The sequence below is a fragment of the Aulostomus chinensis genome, chromosome 4, assembly GCF_037954235.1.
Source record: "Aulostomus chinensis isolate RoL2024-O1b breed Wild chromosome 4, RoL_Achi_v1.0, whole genome shotgun sequence".
NCBI lineage: Eukaryota > Metazoa > Chordata > Actinopteri > Syngnathiformes > Aulostomidae > Aulostomus > Aulostomus chinensis.
This window is the reverse complement of record NC_141323.1, coordinates 10,177,738-10,190,975: the sequence shown is the minus strand read 5'-3', so window position 1 is coordinate 10,190,975 and position 13,238 is coordinate 10,177,738. Positions and strand designations below refer to the sequence as shown.

At 48.3% G+C, this 13,238-nt stretch overlaps 1 long non-coding RNA gene across 1 annotated transcript; it reads right to left on the bottom strand.

The window, feature by feature from the left end:
- Positions 1-2,120: 2,120 nt before the first annotated feature.
- On the bottom strand, positions 2,121-7,364 carry LOC147262642 (uncharacterized). Its single transcript, XR_015112565.1, has 3 exons — positions 6,735-7,364; positions 5,782-5,924; positions 2,121-3,166 (listed from the first exon to the last, which is right to left on the bottom strand). It is a non-coding gene; the product is annotated as an uncharacterized LOC147262642 (long non-coding RNA).
- Positions 7,365-13,238: the final 5,874 nt, after the last annotated feature.

Sequence of the window (13,238 nt, the reverse complement as noted above, 5' to 3'; positions counted from 1 at the left end):
GTTTGTTTGAGCCTCCGTCTTTGTTTCTGGCTTCATCTGCATCCTGGTCCTCCTGCGCTAGAACGCCACTGTGGAACCTGAAGGACTCAACACAGGTGAGAAAGGAGTCTCCAGAGGTGACAATGAAACGCCGACGCGCTCCGACGCAGAAGCGCAGGTGACAGATGACCGACGTCTTTCTACCGTTTGATGAATCTGACGCCAGATCTTTGATGGCGGCGTTTAACAGTCGGCTCACAAATCTCACCACTAGCACCTCTTAGCTGATGTGTCGGCACGAGGAAGCGACTGAAGTCATTTTCTGTAAATGTTTGAAACGCTGCCTCCCAGCTGTCGTGACTCAGACGAAGTGCACCTGTCTTGCATTTTCTTATCTGAAATAAAATTCAGTTCCAGGAGCTTAATTAAGTTCATCGCTCACCGAGACTGAAGGGTGGCTTTCCCAGCGCTACCCTGCTGCTTCTGGAGAACGGCTCTAATTGCAAGTTTGATTGGAAATTTTCATGAAAGTGCAAAGGAAAAAGGGGATTATTTCACGTCGGGACGTTCATGACGGAGCATTTTCAAGAGCAACAAAACCATGAATTTTACCAAGAACACTGGGAAGTTCAGTCTCTTCCTGTTCACACGAAGGGAACTGCTGATTCTCCGCGAAGACGTCGGACATTTTTGTTTCTGTTTTACTGATGAATGAACTCATCCACCCAGCACACTACTCTTGGACTTCTAGACAGAAACGTTAAGATCTTTGTTATTAATATTGAGAGATAAAACTTCTGCGTGTTCACACACTCTGAAGGGGGGGGGGGGGGGGGTCTGGGTCTGGCGTGGAGGTCTGTGGGATTACCGAAGAATGAAAGGCAACAAGAGCGCTAAGGTATCCACCTGATCCCTGGCTTAGAGACGCGCACAGAGAAACCCAAACCAGCCACTTCAACACCCACACCTGTAATTAGCCGCTCTGGCGTAGCGGCCTGGCCGCCGTGTCACAGCGTAGAAAACCTCAACTTAAAATAACATCAGAGCACGAAGGGGACGGATCAGGAAAAAGACTTGAGGTTGGTCAGCAGCTGCTCAAATGAATAGCTTGGCTTTTTGGGACATGTTTACTTGAGAACAACAAATTCTCCATCGCTTTCATCTGTCAGGTTTCGACTGCATGCGAAGTCAATACTTTTGAGTTTGGAATTCTGGCTTCTGATTTATGCAACTGCTCCGAAAATCTGAGAAAGAAAAGGACGCGTCGAAGAGTGTTGACACGACACTTTACAGAGAGAAAACTCGTGAAAGTGTCAGGACATGAGGATGTCGACCGCCGGTGCAGAGCTGCTGTCATTTCCTGTCTCTATTTCAGAAATAAGACCTCTAATATCCTTCCCCTGGTTGAGAAGAACACTTTTCTGTTTTGCTGGAAACAAGCCGCTGTCCCTTCTGGTTCTTTGATTTGGTGTTTTTTGTGCAGGCGTGTTAAATGGCCGTCGCTGCGATCAGGAGAAGGCTGTGCGCCTCGGCGCCTTCTCGCAACGCCAGAAATTCCGACGGGAGAAAACAGTGACTCGGTCGACCACCTCGTGCGATGAGGAAGTCTGTGCTCGGAGGCGGGGTTGAGGAGGTGGGCAACTGAAGGTTTTCTCACCACTCCCGCATCTTCGTCTTCTGAGGTCCTGACCCCGGCTGGCTCACGCAGAATGATACGTCCGCTTCCAGAGAAAAGAGTCCACAAAGACGACACGGATCTCCAGACGTGAGATCATTTTCACAACACATCCCACAACAATCCACTTAAGAACTTTTCCTGTGCGATCCCACAACACCCTCCAACTCTCGCACAAGGAGGTTTTGTTCTCAGTTCAGGCTCATCTAGCAGCCGTACCATGAAGAGAGAGAAAGATGAGACATGCAGAAGGCTGCCAAGCTGCCATAGCACCTCCTCACTGCCCTGGAGCGTGGATTTACACATCTGTTATTGTGCAAGCGTTCCACGTGTTTATTGTCCCGCTCAGAAACCATTCACCCTGTTCCGAGGCATTAGTCAACAGATTTCCTCATTGCTGCTGCAGTTTACCACCAACAGAGATGTAAAGACACCCAAGTTCATGAAGAAGGAATTGTTGGTGTCATCATGTGCACAGGAAATTACAGACAATGCAAACATTGTAACCTGGCCAATTCCTCTCAATGCACAAATTCAACTGAAGTGTGCTTCGAACTTGTAACGTACAACAGTTTTGACTGTCGGGAATTCCACCGGTGGGAATAAACCAATCTCGGAGGTGGGAGGACACGCCAAACGCCCGTCCAACTTGGAATACTCCACGTTAGGAGCTGAAGGAAGCCGCCTACGTTTGCGCCAGCGTCAGGTTTACGCGCTCCAAATGTGAAGAAGTGTCCTCTTTGCTCACTCGGGTCGCTCCTGGAGGTGATCGTGACGTCAAACGTTTCACCGCTCCAAGTTGAACTTTGTTGCGTCGCTAGTTTAGCTGGCCTTCTGACGAGCTAACGGTCGGCGTTGTGACTGACAGACATTGTTGTACTGCAGTAGTACTGGTCGGCTGAGCTGCGTTTCCTTTCATTTCTTACCACTTTTCTGTAAACCGACGGCAGCAAGAGCTTTCTGGGTCGGCCATGTCGCCTTGTGGATGCTCTTCCAGGCGAAAATCTCTCCGCGGCGTGAACGCAATGTTCGATGACATCATCGCAAAAGAAATCCATTCCACTAATTTATCCTACTCATTTACAGTCACCTTAATGTACAGAGGGATAAGATTGTGGATGTAACAAAACTTTTAAATGTGTGTATTTATTGTAAGGTTTTCTGTGTGCATGGAGGGTGTGGTGAGAGGCAGGGAACAGGCTCAAAGGAGCAACTACGCTTCTGAAACAAGCACAAAAAAACCTGTGATTTGTAAGCAGCTTTACAGGAAAACAAGCCCAAAGTCGTTTACATGAAGCAGATTTAGCACCACCGAGGTGGACCAGCTATTCCAGTCTGTATCGCCACCAGAACAGGTTGTTCCATACATCCACGCATCAGCAAAAAAGCAGAGGAAATGCTGCCCTGCTTCAGGCCGTCCTCTCCTGAGAGCTGGGCTGCGTCTCGTCAGATGTATTTGTAGTTGGGTTCATAAGGAGAGTTGTGTTACCTCCATAAACTTGAACCTTGAAGCTGCAGATACGGAGAGAGAGAGGGAGAGAGAGGGAGAGAAGAAAGTGGGAAATCCAAGAAAAGAAATACGAGACACTTTCATGGTTTCAGTTGCAGAATCTAATCATCATCTGGTTTCATGATAATGATGCAGACATCTTAAGAAAATAATCATAAAGCAGATATGACTGACAGATCAAAGTCATTTGGAAAATAAAGACGGTAGAAAATGAGGGGAGACGGACAGATCGCTGCCTGTAATTCGACAATAATTTGTCAGAGGAAGTAATTCCCTCTGGAGCGCTGCCAGGTTCTGGGTAGTCGACAGTCTCGTGAGGACTATCATTACATCTTTATTAATTCCAATAAAAGCTGGCAAGTGTGCTGGGATGAGTCAGACCACCCACTCCTAGACCTGACACTCAGCCTTAAACTGAGCTGAAGTGTCTGCATTCGCACTCGGTGCACTCACCTTGACGTCACGTGTTTGTGTGGACGTCCCGTAACAAAAGCCCTTGCAGGAAGCTGTCAGTGCACCTCACCTCCGTGCTGGCACGTGACATCGTTTCAGATAAAAGATAAAACTTCATACATGTCAGGGTGAAGTCCAACAGGAAGTTAGCACCTGCGGGGTTCCCTCCACCAAAGCCAGTGGGATCGTTCCACCGGACTTTGGGTGACTGATTAAAAAAAACAGTGCTCTGGAAAACAACAGATTGCGAGCATTTTTGATCATCTTAACAAATTAACACCACTTTTACGACTGTAGAAGTGGAAACGCATTGCTATAAAGCTACCAATCTAGCACGCAAAGCTAAAGTTACGCTAGCATCGAACTAAACCGCAGACACACGACCGCCACCGCGTGCTTTGCCTTTGTTTTTTTGTGTGATGTCGTTTCATTCCAGAACAAACTTGTACTTAAGACAAAACCCTGCATTTTTATTAGATTAATAAAGAAAACCTCTTTATTTACGAGTGCAGGATTTATTTATGTTTTATGTCATTTGAAGAAAAAAAAAACGCTAAAAGATCTAAAGCACAGCGGAAGTAATTCTACAGAGAGCGAGAACCAAGTCCTCGAGGGCCGCGCTGCCTGACCAGGACGTGGCTGCCGAGTTTCTTAGGTGAAAAGCAAAGTGCTGCATCAGGATGGCTTCCAGTGAGCATAGCCACCGCTCTGGTGTGTGTGTGTGTGTGTGTGTGTGTGTGTGTCTGCACGCCTGTGTAACAGAGCCCTGGTTGGGCCTGAATGGTTCTGATCCATCCATAGCAGACATTCACATCCAGGGGCTTCTCGATTGCGTGCGTGTGTGTGTGTGTGTGTGTCCTGTTGGGAGGCTGGCAGCCGGTGTAGCCACTGCTGGCACCAGGCCACCCCGTATACCCCCACCCCCACCCCCCCGCTCTGTCTGAGTCGCACAATGAGCGATCCGGTAAAACAATACAGGCCCAGGAACAAGGCCCTCCATAGAGCAAACGACACACTATCCCTGAAAGAGAAACACTCCAAAACGCAGAGCGGCTGAACCCGAAATAGAAAGCTAATTTCTACTTCTCCAGCATTTTAGTCTTCACCTGTTTCTCTGGTCAAAGCCAACAGGATTATTTTCCACCAAAGGGAAACTGTGTTAGCGCGGCGACAGACTCATCCATGCGGGCGGCGTGCTGGGCGCTCTCAGCGCTGTTCAAAACCCCAAAATAAAATGTCCAGAAAATAAGACGCGCCGAGAAGAAATGACAGAATGAAGAAGAACACGTGCGTGTATTCCAGAAACAAGAACCCAGGCGAGCTTTTAGCTTCTCACCAGCGTGAAGCACTGCCAGCGGTGCCAGAACTGAAAGGAAGTCCATCCACGTCTGGAGAGGCAAGCGCCGACGTTCCTCCTTCCAGACGGCTGCTCTCCGCCAACCCAACGTGTTCTGGGCTTTTGCTTTCATCCCATTGTTTTCTGGAGCCAAACGGCGACGCGTCGGGCTTACAGGGCTAAAAACCTGCACCTCTCACTTCGTTGAAAGGTGCTGACGCTGCCGTCATCGAGTCATGACTCAGCAGTGTTCAGTTCATCATATTTGACTTCTGGAGCTTAGCGGGCTGACGGGGAACTGATGACGGGCTTACTTTCACCTGCTCAGCCACTTTACGAAAAAAAGAAGAAGAAAAACTCCCACTTTGACATCTGGTTGTTTCCAGCCTGTCAAACAGTCACAGCCATGTTGAGAGGAATGTTGGTTTTGGAAGCTAATGCTAACATACGCTGACACAGCAATGTGTTGCTACTTGTAAAAGCTGTGCTGGGTCGCGCGTTGCTCAATAACCGCTCCAGGTAGGAAGTGTGTCGTTTGCTCGCAGCGCCAGCGACATTCCCACGATAACAAGCATTCTTTCAGCTGTATGTACAGTAAACACGAGGACCCCCACCCCACCGCCCCCAACCCCTAACCCAGACCCACCCAGCCACGCCATCCATCCACACACAGCCCCGTGCAGACGCATAAACCCAGCTCTGACCCGGCCCTGCGGGTCTGACAGGTAAAGAGCTTCGCAACCTGTCGATGCAGGTAGAGAAACATTCCACGTGCACCCCCCTCCACACACACACACACACACACACACCACCCAGCCCCCACCTTACCACAGAGAGAGGCAGTGTTAGTGAGACTGTGTCAACTCCAGTCTTCATTTATCAAACACAGGAGATCTCCAGCGCCCACTCGCATAGAACAGCAGAACGTCCCGTTCTCCTCGCTCTCTTCTCCTCCGCCGCCTTCTTCTTCTCTACAGAGACGTCAACCAAGCAGAAATCCCGAATCTCAGTCCTCCAAAGCCGGAGCAGCCTTCAGACATGTTGGTCTAATCAGAGATCTGATGTTTCCCTTGTTTGCAGATGAAATCTCTCTTAAATTTATCAGCCCATCCTCGCCCCGGGCTAGCAGGCGCATCAGAAATGACTGGCACATCGGCACATTTATCATAACTATCGCCATCACCATCACTCCGTCTACCTAACACACACACACACACACACACACACACACACACACCTCAGTTACATTACCACTTATGACACATTACACAGCTGATAAGATCCCTGCTGCTGATAGCGTCACCTTGCCCCAGAAAATGTCGACAAAATGTGTTGAGGAAAACTATCAAAGCACTCGGGAGGAGTTTTTAAAAACATGCCAACATGTCACAGTCGGCGGGCGGCGAGACGTCGACTAATGGTTTTACTGCTGGGGTTTTATTGCCACAGGAACATCCAAAGTGTTCTGATTTAACCAGGGGTGGGACGATGGGTTTTAACTACGCCGTGATACGCATCACCGTTCGTGGTTACGTTGTGATCCAAGGACGACATCGGTTCATTCACAGTGACTTGAAATTGATTCAGTGACTTTTTAGCCAGGACTTCTGCCAGCGTGACAGTGACATAAACACCTGGATCCTGGACAGCGCAGGTGAGGCTTCCTCGATTCCTGCTGTTGCTTGGAAAGAATCCCGCATAATTTAATTTAAATTTTTTAACGATGGATACAAACAAACAGCAAACAAACAACAGTTAAAGTCAAATGCATCACGTTTTACCTGAATGAGGTGCGAACGACACCTCAGGTTGAACTGGCAGCAGCTTCCCCTTCCCTGCGCTCCTTTCGCCACTCATTTTCAATAAAAGTTCATTCACGCCACCAACATGTCAGCTCTACCGGCTACTTCTGCTTTCCGTGTCCAGCAAACAGCCAGCGGCTTGTTCACAACACCTGGTCTGGGTCTCTCCTCCGTCGTCCGCCATGATGCGACTTGTTCCGAAATTCGCGCTGCCGCTGGCGCGTGGCGATGACGTCACCGACAGGCAGCCAGAAACGAGGAGCGTTTAACGTCTTTATCATTAAAATTGCTTTTTAAAAAAAACACGTTTATGTAAATTCTGTCGCGCTTAAAATGTTGAGTGTTACTTCCAAGTATCGATACAATCGATTGACTACCTTTTAAAACCATTTCAGATCGATCGTCCGGAAAGCCAACTGGCCGAGCACAGATCGATGTAGGAGGATGATAGGAATATTAATCGATGCGGTGGATGAATGTGACGCCCCTACATTTTGACACATTTTATGAAATCTGATTTGAATCTCACAAAAAGGTTTAGAACCACTGGGAGACATTTAAGTTGGGGGTTTTTTTGTTTTTGTTTTTTTGGCCTTTCAATGTTTCTACCAGTTAAATCGTTAGCAGTTTTTCTACGTATAAATGCATACATACATTTTTTTTGGACTGAATGCAGTCGTAAAGGCGATACTTGATTGAGGACAGCTGGTCAAGTTATGAGAATTTCAAAACTATGAAATCCTAAATCTTGTTGATCACCAGAAGAATGCTGGCGCTCATTAACTTCAGCGTTTGCAGTCTTTAGATGTCAAGAACCTGTGATTAAGTGCAGGAATTATGATTCTATACCTCTTTTTTACAAGTTTACTCATGAGTTCATTTGGCCTGTTGTCACCTGTGAGATCTTTTAGTTTTAGACCTCATTTAGATGGTTGGATTAGTATTAGACCTCATTAAATGCGTGACGAGGCTCAACCTCTACAAAAGTGGATTTCTAGAAGCTTCTTGTGATTCTGATAAAGTTTCCAATAATTCTGGTCATATTCTACATGGGAGACTGTAGTTTGAGACGTTTTCCCCTTCAGAGATGCTGACAGGAACGTTTGCGGGAGCTTTCGGCCCCTGTTGTTCACACAGTCAGTGTTTAAAATGTGTCGTCTGAGGACCTTGTTGAAGGCCAGAGATGCTCGTGTTTGATGCGACTGAGCGGAGAGGAACTGGAATTTAACGCAGACCTGCTGACGGAGGGGTGAGTGCAGCTGCAGTGGGACTCAACTTTGCCAGAGGTGAGTGAGAAGCTCAGAGCAAGGACTGGTCCTGCCGCGTGTGCAGCGCAGGCATCCATGCACCTCACGTGACCTACGTTGGTCACTAGCTACGTTGAACCTTTACGATCGGACGAAACCTAAAACTTCATTAAGTCGATGCAAAGGTCCCGCCTGTGGAGCGTGTCACACATGACCAGCGCCGTACATCACGACCGCATTTAATGGCTTAGCACTTGGGCGTTAAAGTATTTAGATAATGAAAACTTTTAAAACGTCAGTCAACGTGAAGGTAACCTCGGCCGGGTGGTTCCTCCAAAAGACTCGTACTTGACTGGATGCCGCCGCTCGCCGCATTCCATCTTCTTAACCAGGGCCCCATTAAATAAAGTCTTCCATGCAGCTGCCCTCCTGTCAGCGTGACTCAAGAGCGGCGCGCTCTAATGCAGCAGCTCTGGCTAATTGGAATATCTCTGTCTCACTTCTCCAATCACACCTGACATGTTCCCCGTGAGGTGATGAGATGAGGAGCGCCCCGAGGGATGGAGAGCCGCTCTTAATATTCCTCCTCCCCAGTGGGCGGGTAAGAAAAGACTCGAAGGCAAAAAGAGAAGGACAAACTTGTTGTAAATTTGCGTGCGTTTTGAAAGGAACAACCAAGACAAGAGTTCAAATGTTCCGTGACGAGCTTCAGGTTTTTTTTTTTCATGTCAAATCTTGCCTCATCTGTTACACCTCTTTAGGAATGTGAGGAGTGTGAGAGAGTGTCTCAATAGTTTCAAAACCGAACCAAAAGTCGGTTGAATCAAATCAAAGCTGTGTGATATCGTAATGGCGTCACGAACTGGAAGCTGACGGGAGCTTAAATTGCTTCCACGAGCCAAGAAACTGTCCTCATGCACTTCATTTCACCTCTCGCTGTGAATTATGGCGAGCGTGACTCACCTTTCACATACTATGCACACGTGTGTGCGCCGATGTAAGTGGAGTGTGTCTGTGTTCAGGTGTGTGTGTGTGTGTGTGTGCGTGCGTGTGTGTGTCAGTATGACGTGAAAATGCAAATCTACAATGGTAATGTTGTGTGTCACCCTGCAGCCAAGAGAAACCAACCAAACACTGTTAATGAACAGTTGCATTGGAGCGTTCCTCCTCTTAGCGGCAAGTTACCACGCTTTCTCCTGCACGCACGCACGCACGCACGCACACACACACACACACACACACACACACACACACACCCGTCTCCACCAAACTTTCTGTCACCATGAAAAAAAAAGGTCACAAGAGGGCACTTTCCTTTTCTGCGGTCACCCTCAGATTTAATCATCTCTGCTCAGGAGTGGAAACTGACCGGCTAGCATGACCATAAGTAACCCGAATCACTCTCACACACCTGTGCTACAAGCCACTCCCCTTTACACCTGCTGACACAGTGGCAGGTAATGGAATGAATCGGCGGTGATCAAGTTTTAAATACTGACTGGTGGTCGGGACCCGGCGAACCTCAGCGTAACCCCCAGCGACCTCTCCTCTGCAGTTCACAGCTCCTCTGAGCTGGATCCGGCCTGGCCGTGAATGGAGGTTTAAATGAAACCTATTATCCAGTTGCACAAACTCAAGTCCCATGGGGGGGTCCCCTTAGGGCTTGGCAGGGGCGTCCATTATGGGTCTTCAGCCAGGAGTTAGAGGGGGGAGGGGGCATCCATTACTGCTCTGGGGGATGTAATGTCCAGATGGCCAGGTGCTAGAACCTGTCCCACCCCGTAACAATCCCGGCCTTCATCCCCAGTCGGCCCTGCGCCGACCCAGACCTGCTGGCGGTCACACCGGGCTGGCCAAGCGAAGAGAAGAGGAAGAGGACAAGATGTAAACCTCCCGCTGGCGCTAATGGAAGGAAAATAATCAGCCTCACGCTGGCCCTGTTTTCATCCCCACTTATTCTGAAGTATCACGTTAGCAAAGGTTAATGGAAAAGCCAAAATTAAAACAAACAAAAAAAACATTAAATTCACCAAAATGGTTTTACGCTCACTCAGTCTGGTTGTTTCCTTGTAGAAACGTCTGGCTCTGCGAGACACTTAACCAACGAGCTGTTTCCCAGATACTCCAAGACTTGGTCTGTATCTGCAGCTGCGCGTCCAGTGAGAGCTCGCAGCTCTCAGAACAGACCCAAAAGTGCTCTTACTATCAGCTTGTCGAGGAGAAGTCCGCTCATCCATCTTGGTTTAGCGGATGTTGTTGATGATGTTTGCCGACTTTGGAAACGCTACAAAATAAGCAGGTCTCCACCAGCTTCTATCATCTGGGTGCTCGCTAGCAGCAGGCTACGTAGTAGCCGTTTAGCATGTAGCCCTTCAAGGTGAAAGGCCAGAGCTACGCCGCTACCAAGCCTGCTGCTAGCGAGCACCCAGATGATAGAAGCTGGTGGAGACCTGCTTATTTTGTAGCGTTTCCAAAGTCGGCCTGACAGTTGAATGAATCCCGGCCCGATGAGTTCGTCGTGATTTAGAGAGACGTGATTCATTCGCAGAGAAGTCAGCAGCACGCGCAGAGAATCCCCAAATGTCAGCACATCTATTTGAAGCAAGACTGACATTTTTACATAAAAATCGGACATGCTTCATCATCCCAAACAGTCATGCTGCTCCTCCATGAGACTGGAATTACCCGCAGCAGAGGTAAAGAAAGGAAATCTATTTTGGATTCCTTGTTGCTCAAGAGCTTGGCAAGTGTAACGCATGCTACGCTCTCTTTGCCACTCACATAAACACATACATTCAGAAAGTCATACACTTCCCACCCACATGCATACAAATCCCCCCTCCTCCTCCCCCTCCTCCCCCCGTACACACAGGCCCATTGTGAACCCACAAAACAGAAACAACAAGCCGCTCAAAAAACACCCAGGGGACTCGCAGTTCACTGCTCAATCAATCCAGCCGCTGTGTGAGCAGACACACACTCGCTCTCACACGCACTTAAGGCACATTTAAATGCAACAAATATGTTTTATGACAAATGAATGAAAAAAAAAACAACAACTCACTCACACACACACAAACAGTGCATTGCCCTCGAGGGACGGGCCAGCAAGTGCAGATATAGGATTACTAGAATTGACGCTTCAGTGTCTCCATTCTGAGTGTGTAAATCCAATGAGGGGCCTCTAAGTGGATGCACTCACACTGAGAACCTGTCCTGGGGTCACTAATTAAATCTAAACGGCTCCTGACATCGATTTGAGGAGCCATTATTGTCCTCTCAGACTCCCGCAGGTTCCACAAGTGGTGTTTGCGCAGCAGGCCGTAGCGCTCAAGGGTTAACGCACAGGATTGAAATATATCAAAAAGGAGTTGACCCCCCCCCCCCCCTTTTTTAACCGTTCTTCAAGTGGTCTTGTCCGACTCGGTCAGCAATCCGTCAGGTTTTGTCTCCACCTGAGAAAGCGAGGAGGAGAAGTCACTGCAACCGAAGCTCCCCTGACAGAGGAGTCGGTGGCGATGCTGCAACGCTTCAGTAGGCAAACCCAGACATGCATCCAGAAACGAGCGCTGCGGGAGGGATTGACCGAGCCGGACGCAGGAGTCTGTCGCGTTGCATCAGAGAAGGTGTAGAGGAACAGCAGAACCTTCAGAGTTCTGTCTCGCTTGGGCCTTCTGAAAACACACCCCAGAGACGGGAACCTCTTTTTCGAATCTCACACGAGTGACCAGCGACTTCCAGGACAGTCCCAACTTTGTCTCTGTTTCAGGGGCCAAGGCCTCTTCTTCTTCGACTGTTGGTTAAAGCCGTGTGTGTCACTGCTCAAACCGCCATCTTCCTCTGAGTTCATGAGCAGCCGAATTCATTCGCTCCAAACCAGCTGATGGACATCTCGTCTAATTAATTGAAGACTGGCTGAGAACTCATCCCAACAACCTGTGGGACACGTTTTCTTCTAAAACACAGGTTCAGGTTTTTGACATCACCTGTGACTGACATGGGAGAAAATCTTCAAGAAAAAAGTTGCAGGTCAGAGGTCGGCAACCTCAAACACTCTAGGAGCCATTTGGACCCGATTAGCATCAGGGAGCCACAAAACCCTTTTGATGACTAAAGTGAAGATAAACCTGCAGAAATCAGTTTCTGATTGATTATGAAATCAATGAACTGCTGCGGACAAAACAAAATTTTATTTCTACATGCAAGAAAAACGTTTCTTCAGAAACTTTTCTTTTCCTGGATTCATCCATGGCTGGGCTACCGGGATCGGAAAGTTCAATAAATTGCGTGGAAGGAGAATTTTGTGCGACAAGAAATTGAACGCATTTTATTTTGACGTTGAATTGACAAAAAAAAGGACAACTGAGGAATTCAAATGAAATTAATAAAAATCGGATTCAAGTGTCGCATATTTAGTTTTGTGTGTGTGTGTGTGTGTGTGTGTGTGTGTGTGTGTGTGTGTGTGTGTGTGTGTGTGTGTGTGTGTGTGTTCAGAGGGGCGGGATTGAGGGAGGTTTGCTACCACAAACTACAGGAAAGGTAGAAGTGGCTCCCAGGTTTCAGTTGCCACTCCTGTAATTACAACAAAGTGTGACTGAGCAACAGCGAGTGTGTCAACCTGCTCAGCAGCTACAAACCAGAGTGGGTGGATGGGGGGGGCAGGAAGCAGGAAAAGACCTGGAATAATGAGGCAAAGTGGTTAAAAACCCCAAAATGCTGTTTCCTGTGGTTTGACTCCTGCCGAGTGTCTCCATGACAAATGTTAATCATCATAAATATCCCCACCCGTCCCGCTCCCAGCCTCCAGTCGCTGCAAGGCACTGACGTCCGGTTGAACCAGAGTTCAGGTAGGTTCGTTTTCCCTGCGCGGGGAATGTAGACCACAGCTAGCATGTAGCTCAGGATGTGCGTGAGAAGACGTATATAAAGATGCAGATCAGTTCCTAACGCGGCGTTGCTGTAGGGTCTTGACGGCGTCTTTAACGTCACCAGGAACTCTTCGGCTGATTTATTTGAGTGTTGTATGACAAAAATGTTGCCAGGCTGAAGTCAGTTAGCAGTCGAAGAGCATCAGCCACTTGAGGCCCCTCATAACCTCTGGAGGTAAAGATGCAACAGCTGGATGTCGTGTTCTTTGCTGCATGTCATGCATCCGCCGCAGGAACACGTCCGGTCTGACCGTTAAAGAGCAGAGCTCAGCCACTTTCTTTGTGGTGCAAACCGTGACCACAAGAAT